The following is a 13,630-nucleotide window of genomic DNA, read 5'->3' on the forward strand; positions in this document are numbered from 1 at the left end:
CTCTATATCGTTACCTCGTTTAACAAACACCATCCATCAGCTGAAGCAAGGGCACAGACTCATTTACCAGAGCAAACAGCAACACTTTTGTGGACTACTTTTATTTGGGCTGTGGACTAATTTTATTTGGGCTGAAGGTCAAGTGACTGATGCATTCTTTAAAAGGGTATTGAAATTCCAACATCATGGTCTGGAGTCACAAAATCCCCTGCAGTCTCAAACACACAGATAATAACACCACTGAGCCCAAGTGAATTCCTACTGCTGTAACTTCCAGTGAAATGAGAAGATCAACCTGCTAAAGAGCTCATGTTTGATGGACAGTTAGAAGTTATTCCATATTTCATTTCACTCATGCTAAAGGAAGGGCTGCCTTTACCTACTCTAGGGAGCATTGGTAGCAGTTCCACTGGATGTCCCTGGTCTATATAGATGTGACTGATCTTCACTCCAAAGCAGCAGTTGACATCTCAGGGAAAAGTGGTCACTAATTTCCCCCTCCGTTACAGTGACACCTGATGGTGAAGTATCCCATTTAAACTTCTGCTGTATAAAATCCATGGCTGTTAGCTGCATTTTACATGATGTAATGCAGCACCAACTGCCATGGATCAGTGAAAAAAAGAGGAAGAACTAGAGCTGTCTTATGATTCACTTTCCTTCTGAAATGGTCCCAGTCTTTCTTTCCAAGCTGGAATTGTTTCAGGATAAGATTTACAAGCTGAAGCAGGAAATTCTTCACTTTCAGGAGAACCCTGTCAAATCTTATTAGTAAGCAACAGATGAATTCCAAAGTCACCTCCATTTGCTTGAACAGTTGGTGAGATTAATCCTTGCCCTTCAGGGGAAGAATAGCAGAATTTATCTGTTCTATCAAATCATTTTGCATTCATTAATTAATCTTCCTGCTTTTAGAGAGTAGATAAGTGATTTCACTTTTACAAACGTGGATAGAGTACAAAGACTGAGCACAATTTATTCTTGGTATGCTGTTTCACACCCTAAGTTGTGCCAAGGAGTGTTCAGGCTGGATATTAGGAAAAAAATCTCTGAAAGAGTGGTGAGGCATTGGAACAGGCTACCCAGAGAGGTGGTGGAGTCACCGACCCTGAGATGTCCAAGAAACATGTAGATATGACACTGAGTGATGTCGTTTAGTTGGCAGGGTGGGGATGAGTTGATGACTGGGCTAGGTGGTCTTGGTCTTTCCAACCTTAATGATTCTATGATTCTGTGATTTCAAAAAGAAAAAGAAAATCTGGATGGTTTCCAGCTTAACAGGTTTTATGCACAAACTGCTGTTAGCTCATGAATGTGTGAAACATTCTAGGCTAAATCTTAACACGAGCTCTGTCACTGAGGATTTAGGTCTGTATGCTGTGTACTATCCTAGACGATTACTGGCTAAAGCACTAAACTATGAAATAAGCCTTATCCTGTGAAATTCCAACCATGCTGGCTCATCCAGGAGTCATCGCTTTCTCCTGGAGGAAACACTGTCATAAAAAGGGAAGGCCTAAGGAAGTGATGAATCAAGAAGAGAGTTTCTCCCTTTCCTGGAAGACTGCTTTGGATTCTGTGGGAGCCTTCCTCTGCTTGCAGATCACCGCCACTAAGTGCTGCCAGTAAACCACAGAAAGGCAGCAGAGTCATGTAAATGCTGTCATTTTTATGAGATCATACTGTCTACCCTTTAATGGACAAGCTAAATAGGAATTGTTTCAAATCACCGGAACTGCTTTTGTATTGCTCCGTGGGAGGCGTACATCCAAGGTATGTGACACAAGCTTTTCAGAACTCATCTTATACAAAGAAGTTTTCAGCAGTTACTTTCTTTTCTTGTCACTTGCACATTTTAAAACTGAAACTGAAAATACTTTCCCTGAATAGCAGCAAATTCTACTTTTTTGATGAATTTCAAGTATATTATCTGGCAAATGAACTTACACACCTTTGCACAGGTAAGTTCCCCCATAGATATGTTACGTGATTAAAGTAAATGAGTCATTTTGCATGCATAAGAAAAATACAGATATTTTGAAGGTAGGGCAATTTTCAAAGTACTATGCAACACAGGAAGAGTGTGTAATACAAGAAGAGTAGCAGAGACCCTCGTATATTTTAGAAGTCTGGACCATTTTCCTGCTTTTCCGATACATCACTGTATGCAGGAAAAGCACCCATTACTGAAAGTAATAAAGCCAATGGAAAAGTAGCCTTGGATCTGAAATGTGGGAGTTTTCCCAGGTTAGAGCTGGCACACAGTCTCGCATTAAGGTCTTCAGTAAACCTGTGGCTGATGATCCGCCTCATGGTATTTTCTCTCCTGAATTAGCCATGTGTAAGTACTGAGGGGGGATTTCACATCACTACACAACACCAAAGCTGCCAGTTTCACATCTTGTACAGGGCCAAGAATCCAAACTCAGAAACTGCTGTGACAGTGAACAGTTCTTTCTGTGCTTTGGTACGATATCCCAGAACAATTACAGGCTTCAGCCTGTATTCGTATGCAAAGACCAACTCACTCTACCGTTTGTGGAATCTACAGCCCTACAATGGGCTGAAAAGTACTCTCCAGCCACCTGTGAGGGATGTCTTCAGAAGAAGGATAGTGAGTTTTGGCACAAACCCAGAAAGCATCCTTTCAACCAACATTTGGCTTGCTGGACTTCAGTGCATAGCTATATTATGCTTTTCTTTATTGCTTTCTAACTTCTAGCTCCTTCCAGGGAAGATCATGTATTGTGTGCCCTGTCTTCAGCTTATCAGCAGTCCCATTTTGGGCATGTATCAAGGCCAGGTCAACGTCCTTTAAGATCATGCTCACTACTTGAAAGCTGACAACAAATTTATTTCATTACAAATAAGGCTTAAGTCATGTCAGTCCTTCACTTTCCTGCTTAATGATTAATTTTATGTCATCCATGAGTGACATTTGTACAGCTTCTGTCAGCTGTGATGGTTGCTGTAGCAGAGATTTGTCTAGTAGTACTGCAGAGCCCACTGCCCTGGTGTCAACCCCTTTGCTGTTGGTTATTTTTCTCTCAGCTTCCGCTTCACTGAGAGTAAAATAGCCTCCATAATGGGCAGAAAATATGACAGAGACATTCTCCCTGAAAGTAAAAAACAATGTCCGAGATTTGACCCCAGAAAAACCACTCCATGTGGCACTTTACTAGTTATGCCTTACAGAACTGGATTATATCCAGGCCCCAGTATGGTACTAATTACCACAGTTTTTGACTAAAAATTAGCTATAAATCTTTAAACGCCAACAAGTCTGATTAGGCTTGATTTTTTTTGGCACTGTTTGGTACCTCTAAACACAAAAATGTTTTTGCAGAACAGGTTCAGCATATCTGATACTTCCTTGCATGCAACACTTATCACACACAGGTTTACTGAAGCAGGAAGTGGGTTTGCTGGTTTTATTCTTTAAAAAGATTGAGGTAAGGCCAGATCTTAGAATTATAGAAATTGGCACAACACCATTGTCCAGAATCATGTTGTCAGTAGTTCATGATATAGCTCTTGGATTATAATCCTGGAAGCTAGAGGTGGAAAAAGTCTATAAGGTCATGTCACAAATGTCCCTCTCAGTGAAGAATTGATCCCTTGTGTACAGAATCAGGAAGCAGTTCTGTTTTGTTTTAAACATTTCCCCTCCACAAGTGGCGTTTCCACCACATCCCCTGGGAGTCTGCTCCATTTGGATGGGGATTTTCCTGGAGATAAATAATACATTTTTGTTTCACGTTCAGGTCCACAATCTCTATATCCAAGCAATACTTTCCCCATTTTCTGCTTACATTCTCCAAATATCTGTAGGCCATTTTCATGGTCCAGCCTTTTTCTCTTTTAGACAGCCTGCAAATACTTTACTTTTAGTTGTTCAAAAATTAATTCACTTTAAAGCCCTAATTATCTTTTTTTTCTAAACTGCCTTCAGTCTGTCAGGAATCATTTGCTGTGCTGCGGTGAAAACAATGCACAGGTATGGATGGACAAACTGGAACAGAGAGACTTCATAGGAGAATGATGAGGACAAGAGATCCCATCACTGGGGGCATTCAAGACCAGGCTGGATGTGGCTCTGGGCAGCTTGGTCTGGTGGTTGGTGACCCTGCCCATGGCAGGGAGGTTGAAAATAGATGGTCATTATGGTCCTTTTCAACCCAGGCCATTCTGTGATTCTATGAAGAAACACATACTTTGACATGTATGGAGGTGCTTGGCTGAGCTGCTGGTGTCACCTCAAATGGAGAAGCAGTGAGGGCAGGAGACAAGATTTCTTCCCTCAGAGAGATTTCAAGTCTCTCTTTACAAGGAGAAGGGGAAAATGCCTTCCTTTCCAACCACTGTATATCTCTTTCCTAGATATACATTTTCTTTTCAGTCTAGAAGAGAGTTATGCCCTTAATTTGAGGAAAGAATTGCTCTTGCATTCCTTCAACACTGATGGGACCTCATGGATCAGGTATCTGGAAACCCACTACTGCTTGATTCTATCCAAACATTGCTACTGTGGGTGAGCAGTTATGGAACTGTCAGTATCTGAAGGGTGTCTGCTACATACAATCAACCACTGGCATTTCAGCACCAGACTAAAGTGTCCTGGAGTGCACCTATACCCCTTCCAGGCCATTCCAAATCACAAAAAGGGATAACCCTAAACCTGAAAACTCCCTGTAATGGAAGGATTGCAAAATTAGGAAGATCATTAGAATCCTTGATTGCCACAGTCAAAAAAAACCCATTTGTTACTAGACTTCAGTCCCTCTAGCACCACTTTATAAGGCATTTAGTTGTCTTGGAAGTGTTATTTACTATCTCTTAGTTAAAGATGCTAAGAATGAAACACAGAGAAACCTTGCATGGACCTTCATTTTCTTCTCCAATAATTCCTCCAGCCCTACATGAGCTAAGGCATTTTTATTCAAGAGTAATTCTTAAGACCATATCTGGATGCAGAAATCTTGATTGCTTTGTCTCTAAATGCTGCTAAGAGTCAGATGTATCCTCTGATAACAATGAGCATCCTAATTGAAACCTGTTAAGAAAAGTGATTAGAGGAAAAAAATATCTCAACATATGTGAGGACATCTTGTAATTCTTTATCTGTAAATAGTAAGTTGTGGCATTTTCTAAATTGCATCACAGTGTTTGATATTCCAGATAAACAGCTCTGACAATTTGTCCAGCATTCATCATTTGCATCAACACACAAATCTGGAACAAGCTTAAATATCTAAGGGCTTCGTATTTGATAAAGCCCAGCAGATTAAAGGCTGCAATACTAACCTACTGGCTGCTTCCAGCAGGCAGAATGCCATGACGTTTGAAAATGTTATGGAGACATACTACTTTATCATAACGATGTTGCAAGATTTCTGGACAGTATTTTCTGTCATTAAGAGAACTAGTATAAGCTGTACATAGAAATCCAGCACTTCAAACTATCTATGTGGATATATATGAAAAACAGCGTATTCTTGGAAACCTAGCTCTGATTTAGCTAATCATGGTGTTCTGGCATTTTGAATCCTTTCAGATATTCAGAAATATGAAGGAGACATTGAGCTAATTATATTACTTGGCTTTTTATTTATTGACACTGTTCAATATTTAATTATAATAAACAGTGTGCTACTTTGCTCTTTTATTTCTCTCAGCTGCTCATCTCAGTGGTAATACTATTTTATGTGCAATATGGAATGTTTTTGAGGTTAAACAGGTCCAGATTACTAATAAATTCCGTGACAATAAAGTGGAATACTATGCAATACTACTTAATATCAGTGAGCTGCCACTTTGTAGCTAAGGAGCATGGTAATTTGAATTTCTGTCTTCCCTTCTAACTGCAAAAGTTATCCTTAGTGACCAGGTAGAAAGATCTGTTTCTGTGCTTGGAAACTCAGTTAACTCTCAAGATCATCTATCAAGTAGCTTTTTCCATTTACAAGTTCCAGACTGAAGCAGCTCATAAGTAGTCTTAACTCTGCAATGTCCATTAAGTCTCAGGGTTAATGTGTAATAACATGTAATGGGGAAAAAATAAAAATAAAAATACTGCATCATGTGCAGTATGAATTATTGGAAGGTTCATGCTCCAGTTCTGTGGAATGGCGGCGTCCCGAGTACTCAGCTCTCAGAGGAGAACTACATATCCCAGAGGACATCGCAGCCAGAGATAAGTCACGGGGGGAGGACAAATATATCACAAAATAAGCATCCTTCAGAGAGTAAAAACTGTTGTGACTAAAAAATAATTAAAAGAAAACAGTATACTTAATTGCACATTCCTGCTCCTTTTTATGTCTCAGTGAGGGTTAGCGGAGTAGATTGGCTTTATGCACCTAGAAGGCACTACAAATAACAATAAACAAAGAGTGCATTATTTCCTTATGCTCATAAAAGTTCCCTCTGAAGTGTAATAATACCTGTTGTTAAACAGATTTTATAATTCTTTGCCTGTGGTTTTTCTTCATCGATGATGTTAATGAAAGCTGAGTAGTTTACTCAACAGACCAACGTCAAATATTAGTTCAGGAGAAACCTGTAGGCCCTGATCAACAAAGGCTTGTGTGGACTTTATATTGTCTTCAAATACCATTTTTGTGTGTGTTTACTTGGGGTTCTGCCTCTGTGAGAATTAGCTTCAGCAATCTCAAATTTATGGAAAAATGATAAAAAATAATACTGGGTGTAATTCAGCCCTGGTGTAATCATTGGAATTGATAGAGAATTATGGGGAGGGGCGGCAGGAGGGTGTTGAAAGCATGTTTTTTTCTCCACATTTTATTTACTTCAAGAAAGGGAACACATTTGGTAACTTCTTTGAGACCTGGAGGATTGTTTCCTTTCATGGTTCAGGTGAAGACAGCATTTCTTTCCTCTTTTTCTACAACTAATGGGAAACAAATGAGGGCGCTCGTTAGGCACTGTAAATGAGGATAGGAGCTCAAGGAAACTTTATAGGGAAAGGTAATCCCCTTCATCTTCTTTTCTTCCCATACTCTTCATCCTGTGCCAACAATTTAACTGTTCTTGGTTCGCAGGACAGAGACAAAGATGGTAATGACCCCCTGAGTTCTCTGTTCCTTTGCAAATGAAGAACGAACTGCTTTAGGCTTTAAACAAAGCTTAGGCTTCCAATAGAGCTCTGTACTGCTGCCTGCTATCTAGTGCTTACACTATAACTGAGGAAATAGCTGGAAAATATGTAAAAGGAAATTGCAGGCTTTCCTATCTCCACAGTCTCCTGCATTTCTGCATATTATTTCCTTAATTTTTTATGATGTTTTCTGTTTGGTTTTTTTTTTTTTCCCCCTGTGCCTTGTTTTAACAAGACATTGTATCTCAAAGTATTTAGTGTCAGAAATACTGAAAAATAAATCATATAATAAATCACATTTAGCACAATCTTGTGGTAATGAATCCTGGGGCACACAGTGGATGTGTGTTCTTAAAGCCTCTCTGTGCTTCTGACATGGGTCAACTCATCAGGAATACTTTTGATGGGGGATCATCAGTGCAGCTTAGTACAACAAGCCCAGTAGCCCTCTGCATCTGTCTGCTGTGGAAAGCAGGTTCTGGTTGCGCACCCCTGCAAAGCTCTGCAGAAGCCTTTCCTTTCTGTATTTGTGTGAGTAGACTTTGCACTAGTGAGGCACGTTGTATGGCCCTGGCTAAATCCCTTTTCTAAAGTTCACTACTGTCTGGTTCATAAACACTAATCTATACCAGACTTTCCCAATATTATACTTTACCAATGTTATAAAACAGGAAAAGGGGGGATAAAAACTCTTTCCCTAACTCCTCTCACTTTGTTTTCTCCCTCTGTATTGGTTACTTGTCACCTTTTGACTGGGACCCACTGAGATCTGAAACACCTTGACTGCTGTTTCACCTCTACTTCCAGCTGTCAGTCTGGATCCTTTCCCTTGTGGATTTTGCTGACATGAAATGTTTCAGTGTGTCAGTGGAAGTATTTCTGAGCACACTGGTGTGAACAGCACCCTGCTCTTTGGCCATAACTACTTGTGAAAGAAATGCAAATCCCTTTCTCCCACCCTGCCAGACACAGCAAACAGCCATAGTCTTCCAGACCTTGTGATTTTATGCATTTGTAAGTGGGCTGACAGATAAGGCTCCTATCTAGATAATGGAGACACCCAAGGCCCTCATCTGATGACTCCATAGAACCTAGTTCTCAGGCCTTTACTTCTTGTGAGAAGCAGCCGAGGGAAATGGGCTTACTCAGCCTGAAGAAGAGAAGGATCAGGGTGATCTTATTGCTCTCTATAACCCCATGAAAAAGGGTTGTGTCAGTGTGAGGGTTGGCCTTAAGTTGCACTAGGGGAGGTTCAGGTTGGATGTCAGGAAAAACGTCTCTGGAAGACAGCTGAGGTGTTAGAAAAGGCTGCCCATGGAGGTGGTGGAGTCACCATCCCTGGTGGTGTTCAACAAACATGTAGATGGGACACTGAGGAACATCATGGGTTAGTGGACATGGTGGGGATGGTTTGGTGTTTGGACTAGGTCATCTAGGTGATCTTAGTGGTCTTTTCCAGCAAAATTGTTCTGTGATTCTATGATTTCTAAGCTGCTGAATAAGGATACCTATGGTTCTCTGCCTTGCTCACTCCAGGGCAGGTGAACACATTAGAGAATTAATCATTACTCACATCTTCTGATAGTGGAATCACAGAAACACTTTACGGACAGAGGTCATGCTGAAGAACTGATGCAACCCAAGCACTGTCAGGAGCTTCACCTGGGTAAACCACAGCGGTGGTTTCCATGCAGTATCAAAACCTGTGTACCAATCCCCTTTACAGTACCTTTCTGAAAGGCTTGAATGAGCTGTACTGTTTGCAGTTAAATAGCTGTACTATACCTGCTTTCTGCAGTACACGACAAAATCTTGTGTTCTCTGTAGAGTACAAGGAAACACTTTTTCCTCCTTCTTAGGCTGTATATCAAGGACTCAAAGAAAGAGTGAATGGTTTTGTCTGGACATCTTTTGCTCTCTCTGCTGGCAGCCAGGAGGAACAGCAGCAGCTCCCCGAGGCCTCTGTGTTTCAAAATCTCTGCAATAAGCAGGTACTATAGGGAAATTTCCCACTGATATGAAACAGTTTTGGTGTATATTCTTGGTTGTGCCAGCATAACACACCTTTCTTACATTCCCTTTCTCTCTGTATAAATTCATGCTAGAGAGCTAAATTTCAGTGCAAACGTGTGGCATGAGAGTAGCAGCATTCTTGAGTGACTGAGTATATGTTTGCTTGCCATGTAATTTCATGTAAAAATTAAGTTAATGAGTTGCAAGAGAAAATGCTGGCTGCATTAGAAACAGACAACTGAGAATGAAATTTCTCCATGGAGAGGAGAGACTATTCTTCTTATTTTTGTTTTGTCTTTTTATTTCCCCTTTGTTCCTGTTCTACCATGAGTGACAGTAATAATTGCCCTTCATCCATTATTGATCATAATCAGTTCTGTTATAGGTTCAATAGTCAGCTAGGAATACAGGCATTTTTTAAATGCATTCGTTACTGGAAGAGATTTCTAAATCGGGCAGATCAGGTAAAATGTGATGATCTAAACATAAAAATCCAAAAAAACCCTATGATGCCAAAAGTAAAAGCCTAAATTGCATTTAGACATTAGAAACGGTCTGTGTGAGCACGTCTACAGCAACCCCAAGTTCTCTGACATAGCTCAGGCACAGCTCCAAAAAGGGCTGTGTCTCCCAAACACCATGCCAGCATGAGGGGTGATTGAGTTTAGTCCTGGAAGAGATATACAGGCAGGAATGTTTACTCATAAAGGAAGTGAATTACTGTACTGAGAAAAAAAAATAATAAAATAAAAAAGAATAAAAAAATGATGGCTTTTGGCAAATCATATAGCTACAACCAAAAACATTGTGGTAGGAAGAAAAAAAAAAACAAGTAAAAACTCTAAGGACAGATTTCTCTGAGTCCACTTGGAGGCTGTACTCCATCATCAGCAGTTTCGCTGTGTGCCACACACTGGCTCCTGCTCAGGTGGTTCATCCAGCACAGTTTATCTTCTTGGTTACCCCCATCCTGTGCCAGTCCACTTTGGTCATACCAGTAGGAGAAAATGGTTCTGTGGACTTTTTAGTGGCTATTACCCAGAGTGATGCACCAATGGGAATTGCAAAGGATGAGCAGTCGTAAGTGGATATTCACAGATTCCCAATTTTGAAAGCCAGAAGAGAACATTAGACTCTAGAGCACGGGCTATTAGCTATCACCCATCTGTAAGATAGACACCCCCAGAGGCAGATGCAGTTGACAAAATGCATCATCCTTTCTTCCAACTGAGGATCTGTGAATTTTCATCGGATTGTACACTGACTGCTGAAAACACTTGAATAAAAATATTCAAATAAGGAGATACAAAACCAGCTACACCTTGAGTTAGTTGTTGTGATCCTTCAACCCTTGCTTCGGACAAAGATCATGTAGAATTTGCACACCAAATCTGCTAAAAAAAACTAAAACACCTCAGTGGGAAATTCCATGGACAGGAACCCTGGACTGATCAGCTCACAGCTCTCTTACCCCACTTGCAGCAACAACACACGACTCCCAAGCTTCTGTTTGTGCAACCCTGATAATCCCATGCTGGGAGTATCAGCACAGGAGAGGCAACCACCAGGGATCTCACTGAGGCTGATTGACTTCAAGTGTAGGCACTGAGGGTGAAATGTTTTCTGCACACAGAGATCTCATCATACTCTTTCCTGTAATGTCTTCACCTGCAGTCATGTGTTGCACATCTGTGATTTGTTCAAACAGCTGAACAAAACTGAACAGAAACCTCTGCAGATCAAAATTGGGTTTCTTTTTCTTCCCCTACGGTTCCTAATATCCTTCCTCAGTTTAATTTTGCTGCTTCCCTGCAGCACTTAAAATGTGATTCAAAGAAAGCTGTAGTAAAAAGGGAAGTTTACCAGTTACCACTCCTGATTACTAAGGAATCAAGAAGCTTTCTCCTTCTTTCTCTTTGAAAGGAGACCCAGGCTTGTTCTTAAAAAAAACCATATTTTTGCAGTTTTTTCTGTCACATCATTAAAGGTTTGCACTCTCTTACTGTAAGAACTCACCATGATCTGACTATTAGTGACTGCATCTCTCATCTGAGTATCTACCAAGTCCTAAAAATCCAGCATAGACCCTCATTATGGCTGTAACAAAAACAGGAAGCAAATAAAACCAGACATGAGCATCCAGGAAAAGTTAAAAGCTACTTGCTGAGTATGCAAGCTGATAAAAGTTTCTGACAATATTTCTGTTATCTGGCACTTTGGTGTTATCTTCTTTGAGACACTGTGTTGATCAAAGATTAGAAAACATTGGGAAATAAATGTCACTGCTGGAGCGCATGCAGAAAGTTGCCACTGTTGGTGCTGTCAAATATATTAAGTTAAATGAGAATATTCCTGTTTTAAGCAAGTAGGTGAATTTCACGCAGCAGTTCTCCAATCATTTGGTAAGGGTGCTTTTCCCCATCTTTTTGACTGAAAGCTATGTTGACTCTGCTTGTCCTTTCATTTATTTTTCACAGAATCATAGAATCACAAGGTTGAAAAGGACCTACAAGATCATCTAGTCCAATTGTCCTCCCATTACCATAGCTACAGTAGACCACTAAGCCATATCTCATTTTTGCTATTGTTAAATCTTTAACTCCACTGTGGAGGATGCCCTGCTTTGTCTCCAGCTCTTTCTCAGCAGGAGCCATCCTTGGGGTACCACTAAGCAGTCAGCTTCCACTAAGGGAGTTCTTAGCATCCTTCACTGAACAGGAGCACAGAGGCAGCAATAGGAATGTCAAAAAGCTGTCCAGACACAGATGTCACAGCCATGACACAGGACCTGATTCTTTTGTAAGGAGTTTGCTAAGGAATATTGAGTCACACTGGGGAGCTCTGAGCTCAGCGCAGGATCAAGCCTCTTTTTCATACATGGCATTGCTTCCAATTGCTACAGCCGAACAATAGGTTACGAGTAGTAAATTGCTTGCAGCATGTTGTCTTAAGGAAGTACTCTTTTCCCAAAAATTCATACTCAGGTTGTCATATGTGGCTGACTTGAGGTGGAATGGCAGATATGAAAAGAAAGAATTAAATAATATCAGACTCTTTTTTTTTTTTTTTTTTTTTGCTGTTGTTGGAAGTGTTGAGTGTTTTTGATTTAACACTTCCTGACAACAAAATTATTTGACATTTCATCCCACCAAGCTCACTTGGCTTAGAAATGAATTCAGTCAAAATAAATAAATAAATTGACAAAAGAATTTAATGGTTTGACAATGAGAAAAATAAATTTAATTGCATTTTACAGAAAACATTTACACTTGACTTGAAATACACCTTTTCACTTAGTTCATTTCACTATAAAACTTGAAAAAGGAAATATTTTTGGTATACCCAAACCAAATTTCTTCCCTATCTGAAAAATCCATTACTGAGCTCAGCTAATCATTTCAGCTTCTTTTCAACAAAAGGGTAGAATAGTGTGTTTTCTAGACAGTTCCCAAATGATAGTAGGTAATGGCCAGGAGATGAAGAGGGGTCCTGCAGGATGTGTTGAACCAATCCATCTTCGTTTGTAATGTGATTCGAAGTGCTGTTGGACCACCCTCAAGCAGATAATAGGTAATATGTTAGGGAAGTTATTGAACAGGATTTTTATATTGAATAACAAAGTTAGGTCACACAGATGTTTCTTCTATTATATGAGTTTTAAATTTCTGTTTCCTCCTGTAACTTATTATTGCAGTGTTGTTTCCATCAAAATAAAAACAGTTCCCATGGAACTGTCTCTCTCTCTACCTGTTTTAGGGGAAGTTCTACCTTTGGTCACCCACCAAATTGTTCACTTAGAAAGTTTATGGATCAACTGATTGCAAGTCTGCAGCTGTAACAAATAAAAAAAGTTTGCACGACTGGTTCTGTGAATTCATCCAGGAAAACTTGCAAAAGAGAGACAGAGAGCTTCCTTTAGAGATCCTTGGTCCTGTCTGCTTCTGTCTACTTCTATTTAGGCTGAAAATATTCACAGAAGTGCAAGGAATTTGAAGGCAGATTCAACAAAATGTTGTTTATGGGACGCCAAACAGGTGTGAGATTTGTTAGAAAACTCAGGACGTTTCCTGTCTTATTCCAGTCTATTAAACTAATGGACATTTCAAATTAAATAGAAATCTGAAGGACCTTTATGGTGCAGCTGACTCATAGGACACAAAAATGACCGTATCAGGGCAGCTTAGTAATACTTAATTAAAAGAAGATGTGACAGCATTTTAACATGCATAACTATTTTTACATCTTCTCATTACAGGAAAGTGTGTAACTTCCACGTTCAATGTATTCTGAACAAAAATGGTCTTAAGCTATCTCTAATATTAATGAAGCTGGGTTGAAATCTTTGCTTATCTATACTGTGTATCACATAGAAATGTACTTTAAATCTACTTATTATTACACAAAGACCACAAACGTTTCTGATGCCTTAAAACCTTTTTCCTGCTGTTTTGTAGAAAAAGCAACAGAAATGTTTTGGGAGATAGGCAAAAAGCTTGGATG

At 39.9% G+C, this 13,630-nt stretch overlaps 1 protein-coding gene across 4 annotated transcripts in view; it reads right to left on the bottom strand.

Moving 5' to 3' along the window:
- Positions 1-12,393: 12,393 nt before the first annotated feature.
- LOC146761696 (uncharacterized) overlaps positions 12,394-13,630 on the bottom strand; it is a 131,349-nt gene continuing 130,112 nt past the window's right edge. For 3 of the 4 annotated variants that reach the window (XR_014942453.1, XM_085537021.1, XM_085537020.1), the window contains one exon: positions 12,394-12,684. The gene's annotated coding sequence lies outside the window, so the exon portion shown is untranslated. The remainder of the gene's footprint in view (positions 12,685-13,630) is intronic. The other variant, XR_014942449.1, reaches the window with a different exon arrangement.

The sequence above is a fragment of the Coturnix japonica genome, chromosome 2, assembly GCF_054131305.1.
Source record: "Coturnix japonica strain WE chromosome 2, WE-NBRP24, whole genome shotgun sequence".
NCBI lineage: Eukaryota > Metazoa > Chordata > Aves > Galliformes > Phasianidae > Coturnix > Coturnix japonica.